The sequence below is a fragment of the Herpailurus yagouaroundi genome, unplaced genomic scaffold (assembly GCF_014898765.1).
Source record: "Herpailurus yagouaroundi ecotype Mexico unplaced genomic scaffold, PumYag 205, whole genome shotgun sequence".
Classification (NCBI taxonomy): Eukaryota; Metazoa; Chordata; class Mammalia; order Carnivora; family Felidae; genus Herpailurus; species Herpailurus yagouaroundi.
In genome coordinates this window covers 11577552-11593704 of record NW_024412436.1, presented here as the reverse complement: position 1 = coordinate 11593704, position 16153 = coordinate 11577552, and the positions used below count along the sequence as shown (strand labels likewise).

General features: G+C 47.3%; 1 protein-coding gene across 3 annotated transcripts in view; it reads left to right on the top strand.

Annotated features, from left to right (window-relative positions):
- Window positions 1-16153, top strand: part of SMYD3 (SET and MYND domain containing 3) — a 689995-nt gene that overhangs the window by 482537 nt on the left and 191305 nt on the right. The gene's annotated exons all lie outside the window — the stretch shown is intronic.

The window sequence follows — 16153 nt, the reverse complement described above, 5'->3', positions numbered from 1 at the left end:
GAAACCGCGCCCCACGAAGCAGTAATCCCCCCCACCCGCACTCCCCCAGCCCTGCTAATCTCTCATCTACTTTCTGTCTAATTGGAGGATTCTGTTTATCCTTTTGTGTCTGGCTTCTGTCACTCAGCGTCATGTCTTCAAGCGTCACCCGTGGTGTAGCAGGTGTTGGAACTGCACCTCTTTTTGTGACTGAACAATAGCCCATTGTACGTGTACAACACATCTTATCCATCCATCCATCCATGGACATTTGGGTTGTTTCCACCTTTGGGCTGTTGTGAAGATTGCTGCCATGAATATTGGCGTATAAGTATGTTTTGAGTTTCTGCTTTTAATTCCCTTGGGTGTATAACTAGATGTGGGATCCCTGGATCGTACGGTAGGTCTACGTTCAGTTCCCTGGGGACCCACCAAATTGTTTTCCACGGCGGTCGTGCTCGTTCACGTTCTCCTCGGCAGTGCAGAAGGACTCCAGTCACTGCTCATCTTCACCAACATTCGTTACTTGTTTTTTTGTGAACAGCCATCCTGATGGGTGTGAGGTCACAGAGGCTCTTAGGAGAATCATAGCTATTAAATAAAGCAATAATAAAAACTGAAGATGTCAGGCTGTAGTTCTGACATGAGTCCCTAGGTCACTGACTTAGAATTATTTATTCAGCAAGAAGCGCGTCTTGATAAGAGCATCAGGTTTCAAAACCCCGGGGGTTCGGAAAATGAAGTTTCATTATACTTTGTGTGCAGGGTGAATGATGTTTGCCCTCCCAAAAGGCCGTTGAGGGATAGGAGGGAGGTCACCCAAGCGGGGCTGTTGGCAGGAACATACCCCCGGGTCTCCATTTCTCTTCTGACGAAACGCCGGCCGCCGGGCCTGGGGGGCCTACCTGTGAGCCCGCACTTGGGAATTCACTTGCTGACAGGTGCGGGCAGCCCTGGCCCAGGCTCAGCCTAACGTTTTCCCTGGAGGGACGCCACGCAGAGGATTTCCTTGTCTACAGACTACACTATTGTCAAACCTTTCAGCTCAGATGGGGAGAGGTTTGTCTGCGCGGACGTTGCCAGAAAAGGGCCCACGCACGACCTGCTGTCTGAGCGGCCGCCAAAGAAAGCTGTTATCTCTTCACGGCAGTTCAGGGTGTGAAGATGCCCCAGATAGCGGCTGGTCCCGTTCCCAGCAGTTCTGATCGCTCCCCAGCTTGCCAGCCCCCCCTTCCCCCGCTTAGCCTCGCCCTTGTACTTCCTCCTCTGCCCTCACACACTCCCTGCGGCCTTGCTCCCCGGGTGCCATTGGGTGCTCTGAGCTTCCGGGGGAGGGCTGGGAACCGCGAACAGGGGCTGTGGGGCCATGTCATTTGCAATGCCGAGTGACCCGAGCGGGTCCCTTACTGCACGGCACGCCCGCACCAGCCCACGTTCAGTTTCTTTCAGGGACAGGAATCCCCGCCAGTGCTGATTCACGGCTGAAGTGGAATGAGATCACATGGGATGAAAAGCGCATTGCTAATCGAGATGCTAGCTGTTAACATCTATCAAGTCTTCTTGAGGAGAGAGGGAGCCCCCTGCGTCTTACAGCACCAAGTGTGTGCAGCATAGAAGCTCCAGAAATTCCAGCCGAAAGAAAGATGTTCACACCTCTGATTGCTCAGTGAGGTCTGTGCTGCAGGGACCCGCCCCCCCAGTGACATTCCCGGTCTGGCCTCTGATTGACTACTGGGTGACTCAGTTGCCCTGAGAGGTCTTTTAACAGATCGGTCTTTCTCCTCCTGTTCGTTTTGCTTCTCCTTTTAGAGGGGGCTCCTCATATTTGGCATCACTAAATAAATTCATTCGGTGTCTCGTTCAGGGCCAGTCTGTCATTTCTCTGATTAAAGCCCGCGCCCTGAACCGAGTTCACAGGGCCTGAGAGCGCCGGAGCTGACTGTGGCGTTCCCCTGGAAAATCACTCCATATGCACATCCCCTCCAGAACAGATGCCGTGGCTTTCCGCGCCAGCCGATGTCGTCTCAGTGCCGGTTCATAAATCAGCACTTTCCTGGACGGTAGGTCGTGTTGGCACTTCAGAATGTGGGGCCGACTCCTTCGGAAGCGCAGAAACATCTTGCTAAACAAGAGGAAGGAGCCGAGGGACGTTCAAGCCTGGGACTGAGAAATAGCTCTTTCCTCTCCTCTCTGCCTCCCTCCTGCAGGCTTTGAGCTCTTTGTGTCTGGAGAGGCAGCTCCAGTTGGGGTGGGGACCCTGGAAAGCCAGCCAGCCCCCGTTCTGCACGCTGTTCCGGGTTTGGTCGGGCTCCTGAATCCTGGGCTCGGCCACATGTGTTGCAGCTCCCCGTCTCTTGTATTTCATACTTGGAGGTAGATAGAGGTCTTGTGCCTTCTGAGTGACCACAGTTGTCAGATATCTGCTGAATTCCTCCGGTGTCTGGAACCAGATACACAGAGGCCCTGCCCTCGTGTTTATCTGTGTCATCCTAGGCCGGTTAGCTCACAGCGTCTGAAGTCACACCCACATCATGAATTCTGTTCTGTGCCAACACGTTGACTTTGCATAGAGAAGAGGTCCGTCCGTCACAACACAGTGCACTCCTGGTCCTGGCCAGCGAGCTGGCAGGTGGATGCTGTGGATTGCTGGAGTCCGGGGAGGTGGGGAGCTGCTCTGGACCGTTCGTCACCGGTCAGCCAACAGGTTTTCATCGAGCATCCTTCATGTGTCCAGCAGCCTGGAGGAATCATTTAAGAACGTGCCTGCAAACGCCCTTTTCATGAAAGCCCCTCCGTGTGTGTGTGTTTCTGGTCAGAGAAGATGGCTTTCATGTATGTATTTTTAACGTAAAATGAGAAAATTAATTAGACATTCAATGCATTGAGCGTTGTTAACAGCCAGAAAGGTATTAGGTGTCGGAAGATTACATGTGGTAATGGGGAGAAATCTTAGTCCAGAGATGGCATTGTGCAAGAAGTCACGTTTAAAATCTTTTCTCTGAAGCTGTCCAATTTGTGGCAGATTCCTCTTAACCCTGGGGTGTGGAAAACCTCACCTCCCTCTGGAGTTTCTGGGGTCATGCCCAGAACCAAGCCAGGAGGGGCTTGGGGCTCTCAGCCTCTGCAGGCCCGGCGGCTCCCCAGTGTCCCCCTGTCACACAGAGAACGTGGGCGTCTGTGAAGGTGCACGCGGCTCTGTTCACCCACCTCCTCCTCCCCGGTTAGTTGTGCTCCTGGGTGGTGTCAGGGCCCACCCCCTACTCATCTGGGCTTTCGGACCGCCCTGCTGCCTCCCCTGAGGCGCTGAGAAGTCCCCCTCGGGAACCAAAGCAAGAGAAGAATTACAGAGTAATGTCTCAGTGCCGTCCAGCCCCACGGTTCTTATGTGTATCGTCTGTAAAGATTTATCAAACATTTGGCGTAAATTATGTTTGATAACTGCTCACAGCCGCTGCAAGTGCGTTACTGTTCCCTCCATCGTTCAGGTGCACAAGCAGGCTTAGGCTCGACACTTGTCATACGGACAGCACACGAAGTGGCGGTCGGTTTAGCGTGGACCTTGTCTTCCCCGTGGCCGCCATGTCTGTGCCACACGGTGCTCCCCGGGTGCTCCCGGGTGGCCCCCAGGTCTGTGGAGCCCCTCTGACAGGCAGCGTCAACAATCACGACAGTTTGCTCAGTAAGTGGGCACCGGGAGCATCCTGGTAAAGGAGGTCTTTTATTTCATTTCTTTATTTGTAGTTTTATTTCTTTGATTTTTTAAAAAATATAATTTATTGTCAAATTGGCTAACATACAGTGTGTAAAGCGTGCTCCTGATTTTTGGGGTAGACTCCGTGGTTTATCACTTACACACAACACCCAGTGCTCATCCCAAGAGGTGCCCTCCTCAAGGCCCATCACCCACTTTCCCCTCCCCCCCATCCACCCTCAGTTTGTTTTCTGTATTTAAGAGTCTCTTATGGTTCCCCTGCCTCCGTCTCTGTTTGTAACTATTTTTTTCCTGTTCCCCTCCCCCATGGTCTTCTGTTGAGTTTCTCAAGTTCCACATGTGAGTAAAAACATATGGTATCTGTCCTTATGTAGTTTTAAAGAATGTTTAGTGAAAGTTAGCTTTTACCTGTGTCCTTTTTATAGTATCTTTTTTTTTTTTTTTTTTAACTTTCTGTACCTTTTACTTTATGTCACTGCACACGACCCAGTTTGTGATCGTGCCTGTGGAGAAGGGGCAGTGATGGGTGAATTAAACTGTTACACGTGTTCTCGACTAAGGGCATAATACCACATTTTTTATGACGGGTCTTCCTGTTTCTGACATGAGACCAGAAATGCCTCAGGGAGGTACAACTCCTGCCCCAAACAGGAGGAAAGATGGCCACGGTGGTGAGGGAGCCGCTCAGTGACGGAAAGAGCATTAAACCAGAGGGCTGATCTGGAGCGAGAGTAACCTCCCCATCTCTCCGCTCGTCATCCAGCACATCCAAGACAGCAGTTTAACAAGAAGCCCAGGTGTCAGGGCGCCTGGGTGGCTCAGTCAGTTAAGCGTCCAACTCTTGGTTTCAGCTCAGGTCTTGATCTCCCTTTTCGTGAGTTCAGGTCCCACGTCAGGCTCTATGCTGACAGTGCAGAGCCTTCTTGGGATTCTCTGTCTCCCCCCCCCCCTCTGCCCCTCCCATCATGTGCCTTTACTCCAGAGTCCCGGCTCCCTGTCAGCTGACTCCACTGCCTTCAATTAGTTGGGCCACTCTTTGCCTCTTGAAATGCAAATAATGGTGATCACAGAGTAGCTCCTAACGTGTGGGCTATGGAGCACTCAGTAGCGTGGGTAGGTTTTCCCTGGGTTTGGGACCCAGTGCAATTTCCACTTGAAAATTGCTGCTTATGTGACTTGGAGATACAAGCGTGAAGGAAGCTGTTCTAACATTTTATGTTTTTCAAGGGAAGGAGCGGCCGGAAGAAGAGAGAAAGATGTTGTACCAACCAGAACGGGCAAATCCTTCCGGATTGCTTTCTATGCTGTAGAACTAAACTATTTTCTAAGCCGCTAAGGTGATGAGATGTGTGGATTTTTCATTTTGAGTGAGCCTCTGGATGCAAGATCAGATAACTGAGTTGTTGTTTTTATTGTGGTAGAATATACCTAACACAGAATTTACCACTTTCACAATTTTGAAGCATCCAGCCAGTGCCGTTAAGCACATTCACAGTATTGTGCAGCCGTCACCACCACCCAAGCCCAGTACTGTTTCATCTGCAGACTGAAACCCCGTACCCATTAAACCATAACTCCCCATTCCCCCCAGCCATGGCCTCCACTGTTCTACTTGGTGTCTTTACAAGTGCGACTGCTCTCAGTCCCTCATAGAATTAGAATTATACTATTTTTGAGCCAGAATTTTCAATGTGGTTTTTCCTTTTAAATTTTAGGACTGTTAATGTTCTTATAAATAGTTTATTTACTTGCATTGTTTCCATACTCTGCTAGAGAGCCAGGTGAGCACAGTGGCTTAGGACAGGGATTCAGGTGCTAAACCACCTAAATCCTGACTGCCTGTTCCGAGTGATGCAACTTCAGGCAAATGGATGAACTTCTCTGTGTTTCGGTTTCCTCAGCTGTCCCACGGAGGTGAAAAGTGTACCCACGTCGTAGGGGTGTAGTGAGGACTAAATGAGTCGGCGAGAACGTGATGCTTCAAACGGGGTCTGGCACGTGGGAGGCACTCAGTGACATTAAGTAGCAGGAGCAGCAGTGCCATCGGCATTATGACTAGTTGTCAAAACAAGGGCCTTGATAGATGATACAGACTGATACAGACTAGAGAGCCAGAGATGCATGACTCCTCCAGACCTCATGAGCACCAGTCTAGAGCTATGTTTATTCTACACGGCTTCCCTTGTTGAGCTGTTGTGGAAGAACAGGGTGTGATAGCCAGCTTCCATCATGGCCTCCAGGGATTTCCGCCTCCAGATCCTCACATCCGTGGGTATCTTCTCCCACCTTGGACCAGAGTTGGTCTGTGTGGCCAATACAATATGGCAGAAGTGATGGTATATCGTTTCTGAGATGAGATTGTAACGGACATTGGCTTCTGTTTTGGTCATTCTTCCTTATTGTTAATAGCCCTATGGAGAAGCCCGGGTTGAGGGGGGGGTGGTCACTAAGCCTTGGGCACACAGCCGGTGAGAAACTGAGGTGTGCCAGCAACCCCACGAGTGAGCTTGGGAATGCCTCCTTCAGGCTTGGTCCATCCACGAGTGGGCTGTGGTCCCTGCTGACGTCAGCTTGACTGGAGCTTCGTGAGATGCTCTGAGCCGGGAACACTAGGTGACAAATACACATGGCTCAGCTCTTAGTCTGTATACCTGTCTATTAGGATACAACTTGTGAGCCGTGATTCTACTCCTGTTTTCCATTTGGCCTGGATGAAAGAAGATGTGAAGAATTCATTTCTATGCCAGCCTTTGCTCACATAGGTTGTAAGCATCCTGAAGATAGAACCTTCTCAGGTCTCTCCACGGTGTCTGGCACATGGAAGGGGCTCGTGATTATGTGTTGAAGTAGTGAATAAATTCACTTTACCCACACAAAGAAAAGAAAGCATTTTAGTTAAAGGAAGGCATCTATCCATTCATGTCTTTTGTGAATATGAGAGAGATGTTTCATATTCATATTTGAGTAGTTATCTATCTGAACTTTCCTCCTCTTTGGATCCTTGATAAATTTAAGTAGTATTTTCTTTTTCCTAACTTGACCTCAACTTATGACCATGATTTATAATCATGCTTCATATTTGATAAGCTTACCCATCTCTTGTAAACAGCCCCACTCAATCTGGGAGGTGGCAGCTATGGATGCCGAAGAGCTAGCAGTCAGTCACCTGTAGAGGAAGGCGGGTATGTTTGTTTTCTATTACTGTCATAACAAATTACTGCAAACTCTGTGGCTTTAAAAACCACGCCTTTACTACCTTAGGGTTCTCTAGGCCAGAAGTTCACTACAAGTCCCACTGGGTTATAAAAATCAAGGTATTGACTCGGCTACGTTTCTTTTTGGAAACTCTAGGGGGGTGGGGGGGAATCTGCTTCCAGCTTCTAAAGGCCCCTCGTATCCCATTCTTCCAGGCCAAGATGATCCATGTTAGTGAGGAATTGGGAGTTGGGAGTTGCAGGAAATCTCCTGGTTGCTGAGAATGTGATTGTGGGAATGTGAGAACAAATCCACTCCTGTTCGGGTTGAATATTTCCTTCCTTTGAGGGAATGTTTCATATGAAACCATGACAGATCCAAAAATTTCATTTAAGGTCCAGATTTAGGAGCAGGGAATTAGGACTAGGGAAGTGTTCCTCTGTCTTACCACTTTTCTCACTTAAGGGGGGAGAAAAAGTGAAATGCAACAAATGTAGGAGAAATGACCTGCCAACATAGGCGATATAGGATGATGTTAGAATTTAGAGCTGTGAGGTATTACAGAAGAGATGATGGTGTGATTATATCTTTTCAGAGGTCACTGAAGACACCTTAAGGCAGGGCATCTGCAGGACCTGAGTTTTCCACCTTGATTGTACACGTAAAGCTCTGAGTAGGTTTAATAAGGTTGGGAAAGACTATAGCCACCTACCTCACCACAAACCCTATCACACCTGAGTTGAACTTTGAGAGAGGAAAAAAGAAAAAAAAAAAAAAAACTCCACTTGTCATTGATGATCAACCATGACAGTTGGAGGATGTATTTCTCCTTGATTCCTTCAGGGGACAAGGCAAGACGTCCAGGAACCTATGGCAGTGTTATTTTCATCCCGTTTATCCAACTTACCGGTCACCTGGCATTTAATGAATCAGTGGAAGTTGACCGCATGCCTACTGTGTGTCTGGCCCCACATTAGGCATTGGACATGCACAATGAGCTAGATTCGTGCTCTTTGCTACACAGGGTGCCCCCAGCCTACATTTAAGGGGAGATAAGCATGAGAACAATTCACAAGGAAATGAGGGATAAAAGAGGAATAGTAAAGCTTTGTGGCAGCGCAGGGGAAGATTGATTAACCGCTTCTTCTTCCAGCGATGGTGGCATTCAAGTTGGGCTCTAAAAAGCGAGGAGGGTTTTTAGGAGGAGAAAGAAGGCAGGGCATTCCAGGCTGAAGAAACCCATCACCGTAAGTGTTGTGAACCTTCCGACAGGCACTGGTAGAAATAGTCTAAGAAGTCGCAGAACCCAAGTTAGACGTGGTCTGGTGGTTATGTATGTCTCACCTCTGCCATCCAGGTGATTCTCTTTATGTTAGAATGTTTTCAGTCTCTGTAATAGAAAAATCACCTCAAACCACTATTAAACTACAAAAAAAAAAAAAAGGGATTTATTGGTGCACAGATCTCAAAAAACATAGAGTGAGATCAGGCTTCAGATACAGTTTGATTAAGGCGTTTGGTAGCAAGGGGTTGCTGAGTGTCAGGTGTCTTGTTGACATACCCCATGACCTGGAAGAGGAACCATTCTCTCTCCCTCCAACTCTCAACCAAAGACTTTGGGTTCATTCTGATTGACCCAGTATAGGGCACATACATCAGCCTTTCTTCCAAACCAGTCTCTGTGGCTGGATGAGCGCCCTCTGCTGCTTACTTCAGGCCCTGGTTATTGCCTGTCCCTGGGGCAAGGGAGCCAGGTGTCGGCTGAGGAGATCAGGCCAGTCAGGGCCCAATGCTAAACTGGGGCTTGGAGCAGGTTCCCTCATATGACAGGCCCCTTCCTGGGAGGGGAACACTCACCAAGGCCTGCCATGGGAGCCTGGCTGGGTGGTTGAATTCTGGGTGGGTGGGCAGGGATCACTTGCTCATGACAGTGATGGAGTGTGGTTGCTGAAGGTCCATCTCATACCAAGCACAACGCTTGGAGTTTTACCTAATTGTGTCCAGTTCTTAATGACACTGTTTTGAGGGAAGCAATCTGTCATTGCCAGTTGAGGAGATGGAGACTCCCAGAGAAAATGGCGTGACCAGGGCTGCCTGCCCAGGAAGTGGCCACACCAGGAGTGGGACCGGCAGCCTCGATTTCCAGGGATTGAGCTCTTTTCTAACAACAGCTGCAACCATATTTGAGAAGTTCTGATTGTTAGGGCTGTGGGCTGTGTGTCTGTGTGTAATTTGGTTTGGTTTGTCTGTATAATAAGGTGGAGTCAGACGTGCCTCCTGGTGTCTCCTCTGCATTCATTCCAGTTCTGGAGTCCGGAGCTCTGGTTCTCAGACCCAGCAGAGCATTGAGAGAGACCATTATAAAAACACAGTTTCCTGGCCTTTATGCCAGTTCAGCTGAACCAGAATCTGGTGGTGGGACCTTGGAAATTCTGTTTTCTTGAAAAAGCTCCCGAGGTGGTTCTCTAGCACAAGTGGGTTTGGGAACGCTTACTTTGGAATGTAACCAATCTCTTCTGTCTTAAGAGCTGGGGCTTTGGAGTCCAAAGAGTTCACCTGCCTTCCCCATGGTTTCTATGTTCTATATCTTCAGCAGGTTTCTTAATAATTCCAAGCCTTAGTTTCCTCCTTTGTAAAGTGGGAATAATAACGTAGCCTGTAGAAGGTAAGTTGTTGTGAGGAATAAAAGTTAAGCATCTCAGCACGATGTCGGCGCACAGAAAGGGTCCCGTTTATGTCACTTGTTATTAATAATCGTTAAAACTTCCTTGGTTCCTTCCGTCCTTTTTAATAGTGTATTTTCTACATCTGTGTCTTTTACCCCTGCGTGATTCCCCTCCGCTTTCTGAAAGGGTGGTGTTCCAGGAGGGTATACCTTAGCACGAAACCCCAGACGTCCGACCACGTCAGCCAACAGTAGGACCGTGACTTCCCGTGGTCTGAATGCAAAGTTCTCTGCATGCAGATATTCTCTGGGTATTAAATCTTGGAATTTCCCGTCTCTGTTTAAGTTCTTCTCTCTTGGGAAATTTATCAGTGATGATTACAGGAACATCTGGATTCTTCAAGATGTTTTGGACATTCTTCAACTTGGGTTCAGGCCTAAGCTATGTCTGGAGGCATGGATGTCAGAGTTGGTTTCATCATAAAAGTAGACTGTTTCCAAGAGTGCTGCAATCTGTTTCATCTAGCACAGATCTGTCAGCATTTCCCCATCCAGCTACAAGTGATGAGTAATTCAAAATGAGGTGTTCTCTCCAGCCTGCCACACATGTGCAGTGACATTGACATAAAATGCAAGTGCGGTCACTTAGTTCCACTTAGCTTTTTTCTTGGTCCCCAAATGCACGTTTATTTGCCGTGTCCGTCCGAACTGGGTGTCTTTAAATTATCTGTGAGGCGAGACTGACTTCAGCTCAGTGAAGGCCACGGACAGCCTGCTGCGTGGCACTTAGCACGCGCCCCTCGATGAGGAGGCTTTGCCACCTTGGGTGTGGGTGGGGTATCTTTGCACCGGAGGGACTGGGAGTGAAGAAACGAAGTTCTGTTCTTCTCTTATGGTGTCTGTGCAGGACGGGCTGTTCAGGAGCAGGAAAGCCTTTACCGAAGACCCTGAAAATGCCCAAATGCTACCTTTTCGGTCAGCTAATTGAGACATTTACTACTGGCTTTAAGATTTCCTATAATTTTGGGGCACCTGGGTGACTCAGTCGGTTAAGCGTCCGACTTCGGCTCAGGTCATGATCTCGTGGTTCGTGAGTTCGAGCTCCGTGTCTGGCTCTGTGCGGACAGCTCGCAGCCTGGAGCCTGCTTCGGATTCTGTGTCTCCCTCTCTCTCTGCCCCTTCCCTGCTCACACACTCTGTCTCTCTCAAAAATAAAATAAACAGTAAAAAATATTTCATATAATTTTGTTTATGGTATTGTAATAAGAGCAGGGAGGGCTCTCTAAGGGGCTGTGTAAGTGGTATGAAAAGCTTGGCTCAGCTGCGGGGAGATAGTGCGGCTTTATGTAGCACACATGTATTTTGAGGTGACTGTCTTAGATTAAAACGTCATAAAAACAAACTCAGGTACTTACAGAGAAGAGAAAGTTCCCAAATACCAGCTTCCCTCAGCTCCCCTCATTCTTCTAATGACTAGAGGAGAAAACTGTTGTAACCAGAAAACTTCTTCAAAAACAATTTTAACGGATTCCTAAGCATCCCCAAATCTAATGTCTGTGTCTCCTCCAATTCCTGGAGGAGGTGACATGAACAAGGGATTTAACATGTTCTAATTGAAGGGAAATACATATATGACACTGGCCGTCTGAAACTTAGTATTTCAGGTAACCCTAAAACGTGTGTGTTCCCTTGTGCAGAGTCACTGACATGTTATTTAAAAATTATTTTTAGTGGGGCTCATATTTTGAGCCATGCATTCTCAGCATTGGCGATTCAAAGACTTACTTACGAGAACCTTACAGTTTAGTGCAGTGATAGGCTTATGAGCAGATGATTGCTTTTTTTTTTTTTAATTTTATTTTTAAGTTGGATTCAAGCCCAGCATGGAGCCCAGAGTGGGGTTTGAACTCACGACCCTGAGATCAAGACCTGAGCTGAGATCACGGGTCAGACACTTAACCGACTGAGCTACCCAGGCGCCCCCAGATGATTGCTTTAATAGAGGCAGGTTCCAGGTGGAGTGGAAAGAGGAAAGGGACCTAAATCCGAGCGGACTGGGGAAGGTTTTGGAAAGAAGAGAATGCTGGTGCAGGGCTTTTATAGGTAGTCTTCCAGGCAGGGGGAATAGGATACACAGAAGGTTTTAGATGTGAGAAAATGTGACATGTCCAGAAGTGTAATTACATAGTTTGGTACTGCTAGAGCTCAAAATAGGAGGGGGTGACTGGAAATGAGGTTAGAGAGATAGGGAAGATGCAAACATCTAAGGCTCTGAATGCCGTGCAGAAGTTGTAAAAACTTTATTTCGGTGGGAATGGCAGCCACTGAGTAATTTTGGAAAGAGGATCGTCAGGTGTGATTCAAAGGTTACTGTCTCTGCAATATGGAGATTAGGAAGGGGAGCTAGAAGTCAGGAGTCCTGAACGGTGAACATCACACCGTTGATGTTGACCTAAGTTGGGGCAGAGGTCATAGAGATGGGAACAAAGGGACAGATTTAAGATCCACTTAGGAGGTAGATTGGACAGACTGAGATGGGGCATGAGACATGAGGACGTGCTTGTCCTTAAGTCCTGAAAGACACGCTTTACATGACTAATTGGGGGAGCCGTTTCGTTAGGCAGAAAATGAAGGAGGGAGAACACGACTGAGGTAGAAGATAATGGGTTTGCTCGTAGGCGTTGATGGCCTCGAGGTGTCTTTTGGACAGATTGAATTGCTTAGGACGCAAGTTTAGGAGAGAGGTCTAGAGTTGAGGTCATCGGGATGTGGATCGGGCTGAGTTACAGGCACAGATGAGCGTCCTCGGGCAAAACACGGACGGGGAAAAGAAGAGGCCCGGGACAGGGGCCCGAAGGGTTATCAATCTTAAGGGGATGGTAAAAGCAGGCTTTCCTAAAAAGGAGGCCAAAACGGGACAGGGAGAGAGGTGGCAGGAGACCCACGATAGATGTTACAAAACCCCGGGGAGGAGGAATGCCATTTGGGCAGGTGAGCAATGCCAGGTACAGCAGAGTGAGTAAGATCAGGGCTGAAGTATCCATTGGACCCCGCAGGTGTGTGCAGTGGCCTTGAGAGGGCAGACATCAGGTTGCAGAGCAGCAAGGAGGAAAGTGGTGTGTGGAGAACATTCTTTTTCTTTTTTTTCATTCTCGTTTTGTTTTAAAATTTTTTTATTGTTTCTTTATTTTTGAGAGAGACAGAGACAGAATGCGAGTGGGTTAGGGGCAGAGAGAGAGGGAGACAGAAGCAGAAGCAGGCTCCAGCCTCGGAGCTGTCAGCACAGAGCCCGACGCGGGGCTCGAACTCACAGGCTGTGAGATCGTGACCTGAGCCGAAGTCGGACGCTCAACCGACTGAGCCACCCAGGCGCTCCTGGAGAACATTCTTTTAATAATTTGTGTATGTAAAGAAGAGAGAAATATACTTCGTCCAGTCCTGATGAGGTCAAAGGAAATTTTTGCTGTATTTAAAATTTTTTTTTAATATTTATTTTTATTTTCTTCTTAGAGAGAGAGAGACAGAGCATGAGCCAGGGAGGGGCAGACAGAGAGAGATGGAGACACAGAATCTGAGCTGTCAGCATTGAGCTGGACATGGGGCTCGAACTCAACAAATCACGAGATCATAACCTGAGCCAAAGTCAGATGCTTAACTGACTGAGCCACCCAGGCGCCCCATTTGCTGTATTTTTTAAGATGAGAGAGATTTGAGCTCCTGGGTGGCTCAGTCAGTTAAGTGTCTGACTCTTGATCTCAGCTTAGGTCATGACCGCACAGAGCCTGCTTGGGATTCTCTCTCTCTCCCTCCTTCTCTCTGCCCTCCTCTGCTTGTACACTGTCTCTCTCTGTCTCCTGCAAAATAAATAAATAAACTTAAAAAAAAAAAAGAATCTGGGATAAAAGAGAAAAATCAGTGTAGCAGTTCTTAGAATAGTGTTTCTCCAAGTTTGGCCTGGGATCAGCAGTATCTGGAAATTTAGAAAAGTAAATCATCAATACCCTCCTCAGATCTACTGAATCAGAAACTCTGGGTTTGGGCCAGAGTATGTTTAACAAGCCCTCCAGGTGATTCTGATGCTCGCTTGTTTGAGAAGCCCTGTCCTGGGGGAGGTGCATGTGGGGCCCAGAGCACAGGGGGTGCACACACCTTGCACAGGAAGGGAAGACACTTAGCAGGGCACAAGGTGCAAATGGCTTCGTGGTAGGTTTTTGTGAAGCTGGTGGCGTTTGCTCCTGATTATGTAATTTTTCTTTTAGAAACAGGAAACAGCTTTGTCCACTATGAAAGATCCTGGGATAAGAGTAGGGTTAATCGAGTCCATTCACAAGCATACACATTTGGGTTTTGGAAATACTGCCTTCTGGTTGAACTAGAATATGATTCGTTTTAAGCTGAAATATACCTTATTCTTTCATTCTGTTCTTTATTTCTGCTGGCCCTTCTCACCAGCAGCAATACATTTTACGTACTTACAAAAAATTGTTTTTAATGTTTACTTAGTTTTGAGAGAGAGAGAGCGAGAGAGCGAGCACGAGCAGGGGAGGGCCAGAGAGAGACGGAGACACAGAATCCAAAGCAGGCTCCAGGCTCCAAGCTGTCAGCACAGAGCCCGACACGGGGCTAAAACCATGAGCCTTGAGATCATGACCTGAGCCAAAGTCAAAGTCAGACGCCCAATCGACTGAGCCACCCAGGCACCTCTTATGTACTGGTTTCTGATTCCTTGGAACCCAAACTATCCCATCATGGTTTGTATTTGGAGACTTAGTCTTCACATGTTTTGGCTTTTTGTTTGTTTGTGGTTTCAGTGGGGGCTTTTACATCATTTCCTTCATCTTTGGAAACTTTCGGGAGATTGTTGAGATCCCATCATTGAGAACTAGAACAAAGAAGAAAACTTAAGCAGGGATCCGTCATACCAATATGAGAGACTTACAGATGTTAGATTTTATTAACACTCCCACACAGAGGGTTTGAAACAAATAAGGGGAAAGCCGGACATATAGTTTAAGAACAAAAGTCAAACCATTAAAAAATCTGCTGTGGGCATCTGGTCAGGGGGCCCTGTGGCCCATCTATGCTGGACTTCTGATCTCATCCGACGTGTTTCTTAGCTGGTCGTGAAAAGGTGGTTGTCATTTTATTCTTGGATCGCAGTACTGTGAAGGGCCTGTCTGGTTCTCATAGAAAAGCAATGAATCTGCTGTAATTAGCCATTAACTTTCTTTTCTTATTTTGTTTCCTTTTGATGAAAATGCATTTATGTCCATCCTGATATAGGCACACTGTCCCCCAAGGGTGAAAGGGTCCGAAAAGTTACAATTGAAAACAATATCCTGAAGCGTGTGGCAAAATAAGATAAGGCGAGGAAGTGGGACACACAGTGTCTGTGAGACCTTCAGTGTCAGATGCTCTCAGCTGGAGCGGGGGAGCAAGGTCAAGTTGGTACATCATCTACTGCCCCACAGAGACGCAGGGCCTTGGAGAGTCTTTTAGGAAATGCTCAACCACGTCTTACGGTGTGACGACAAGAGCAGTAGGGAAATCCTCTCTAAATGGAGTGCAACACGCTTCAAATCAGGTCCACGGAGTCAGTCCTTGTCTGATTTCGTTTTGCTCATCCTATGGAATAAATGAACTCTCTTAATGTGGTATAAGCAGTTTATATGGACCATGCACATTTTTCCTAGTACCTGGAGTTTTTGTTATGGGGGATATGAATTAAGTATGAATTAAGTGGGTTTAAGAGGGAATTAATTGAAGAAAACTTGTTATATTGGGATCTCTTTGATACAGTATTGAAGTTTTTACTGTTATATTAGGTCAGCCTTCAGACCGGCATTTTGATTTTTTTCATGTTTCGTCAGAAACTGAGACCATAAATGCCTCTTTTATTTAAATCTAAATGAGATCTTATCATAAGTGTAATTAAACCCCCTACTGCCTTTAAAGATGGTACTTCAGCATTACCCAAAAAAACCTCCTGGGAGATTATGCCTGGATTCTGTGGGAGAGTCACAGTTCTACAAACCTGCCAGTGACCATGGATATTCCCAGAGCAGACCGGAGGGCAGACTGGGAGAGTGTCCTGCTCATGCCTGCCTTGAAGACATGTATGGAAGCAATAGTTCTTCGAGTGAGCAGAAGAAAATAGAGAAAAATAATAGTGAGTTCTTTCTTTATGCAGCACGTTCTGTGTGATCAGTTTCCAAGTTAAAGGACCCTTTCTTACTATAAATCTAACCGTAAACAATTTTACTGGAGCCAGAACTTGCACATGCTTTTATTTTTTTTTTATTTTATTTTTTTTTTTAATTTTTTTTTCAACGTTTTATTTATTTTTGGGACAGAGAGAGACAGAGCATGAACGGGGGAGGGGCAGAGAGAGAGGGAGACACAGAATCGGAAACAGGCTCCAGGCTCCGAGCCATCAGCCTAGAGCCCGACGCGGGGCTCGAACTCACGGACCGTGAGATCGCGACCTGGCTGAAGTCGGATGCTTAACCGACTGCGCCACCCAGGCGCCCCTGCACATGCTTTTAATATTAACACTGAAGGATCTTTCTCAGAAACGTCTGGCTTCTCTGTTTCTTTCTTTG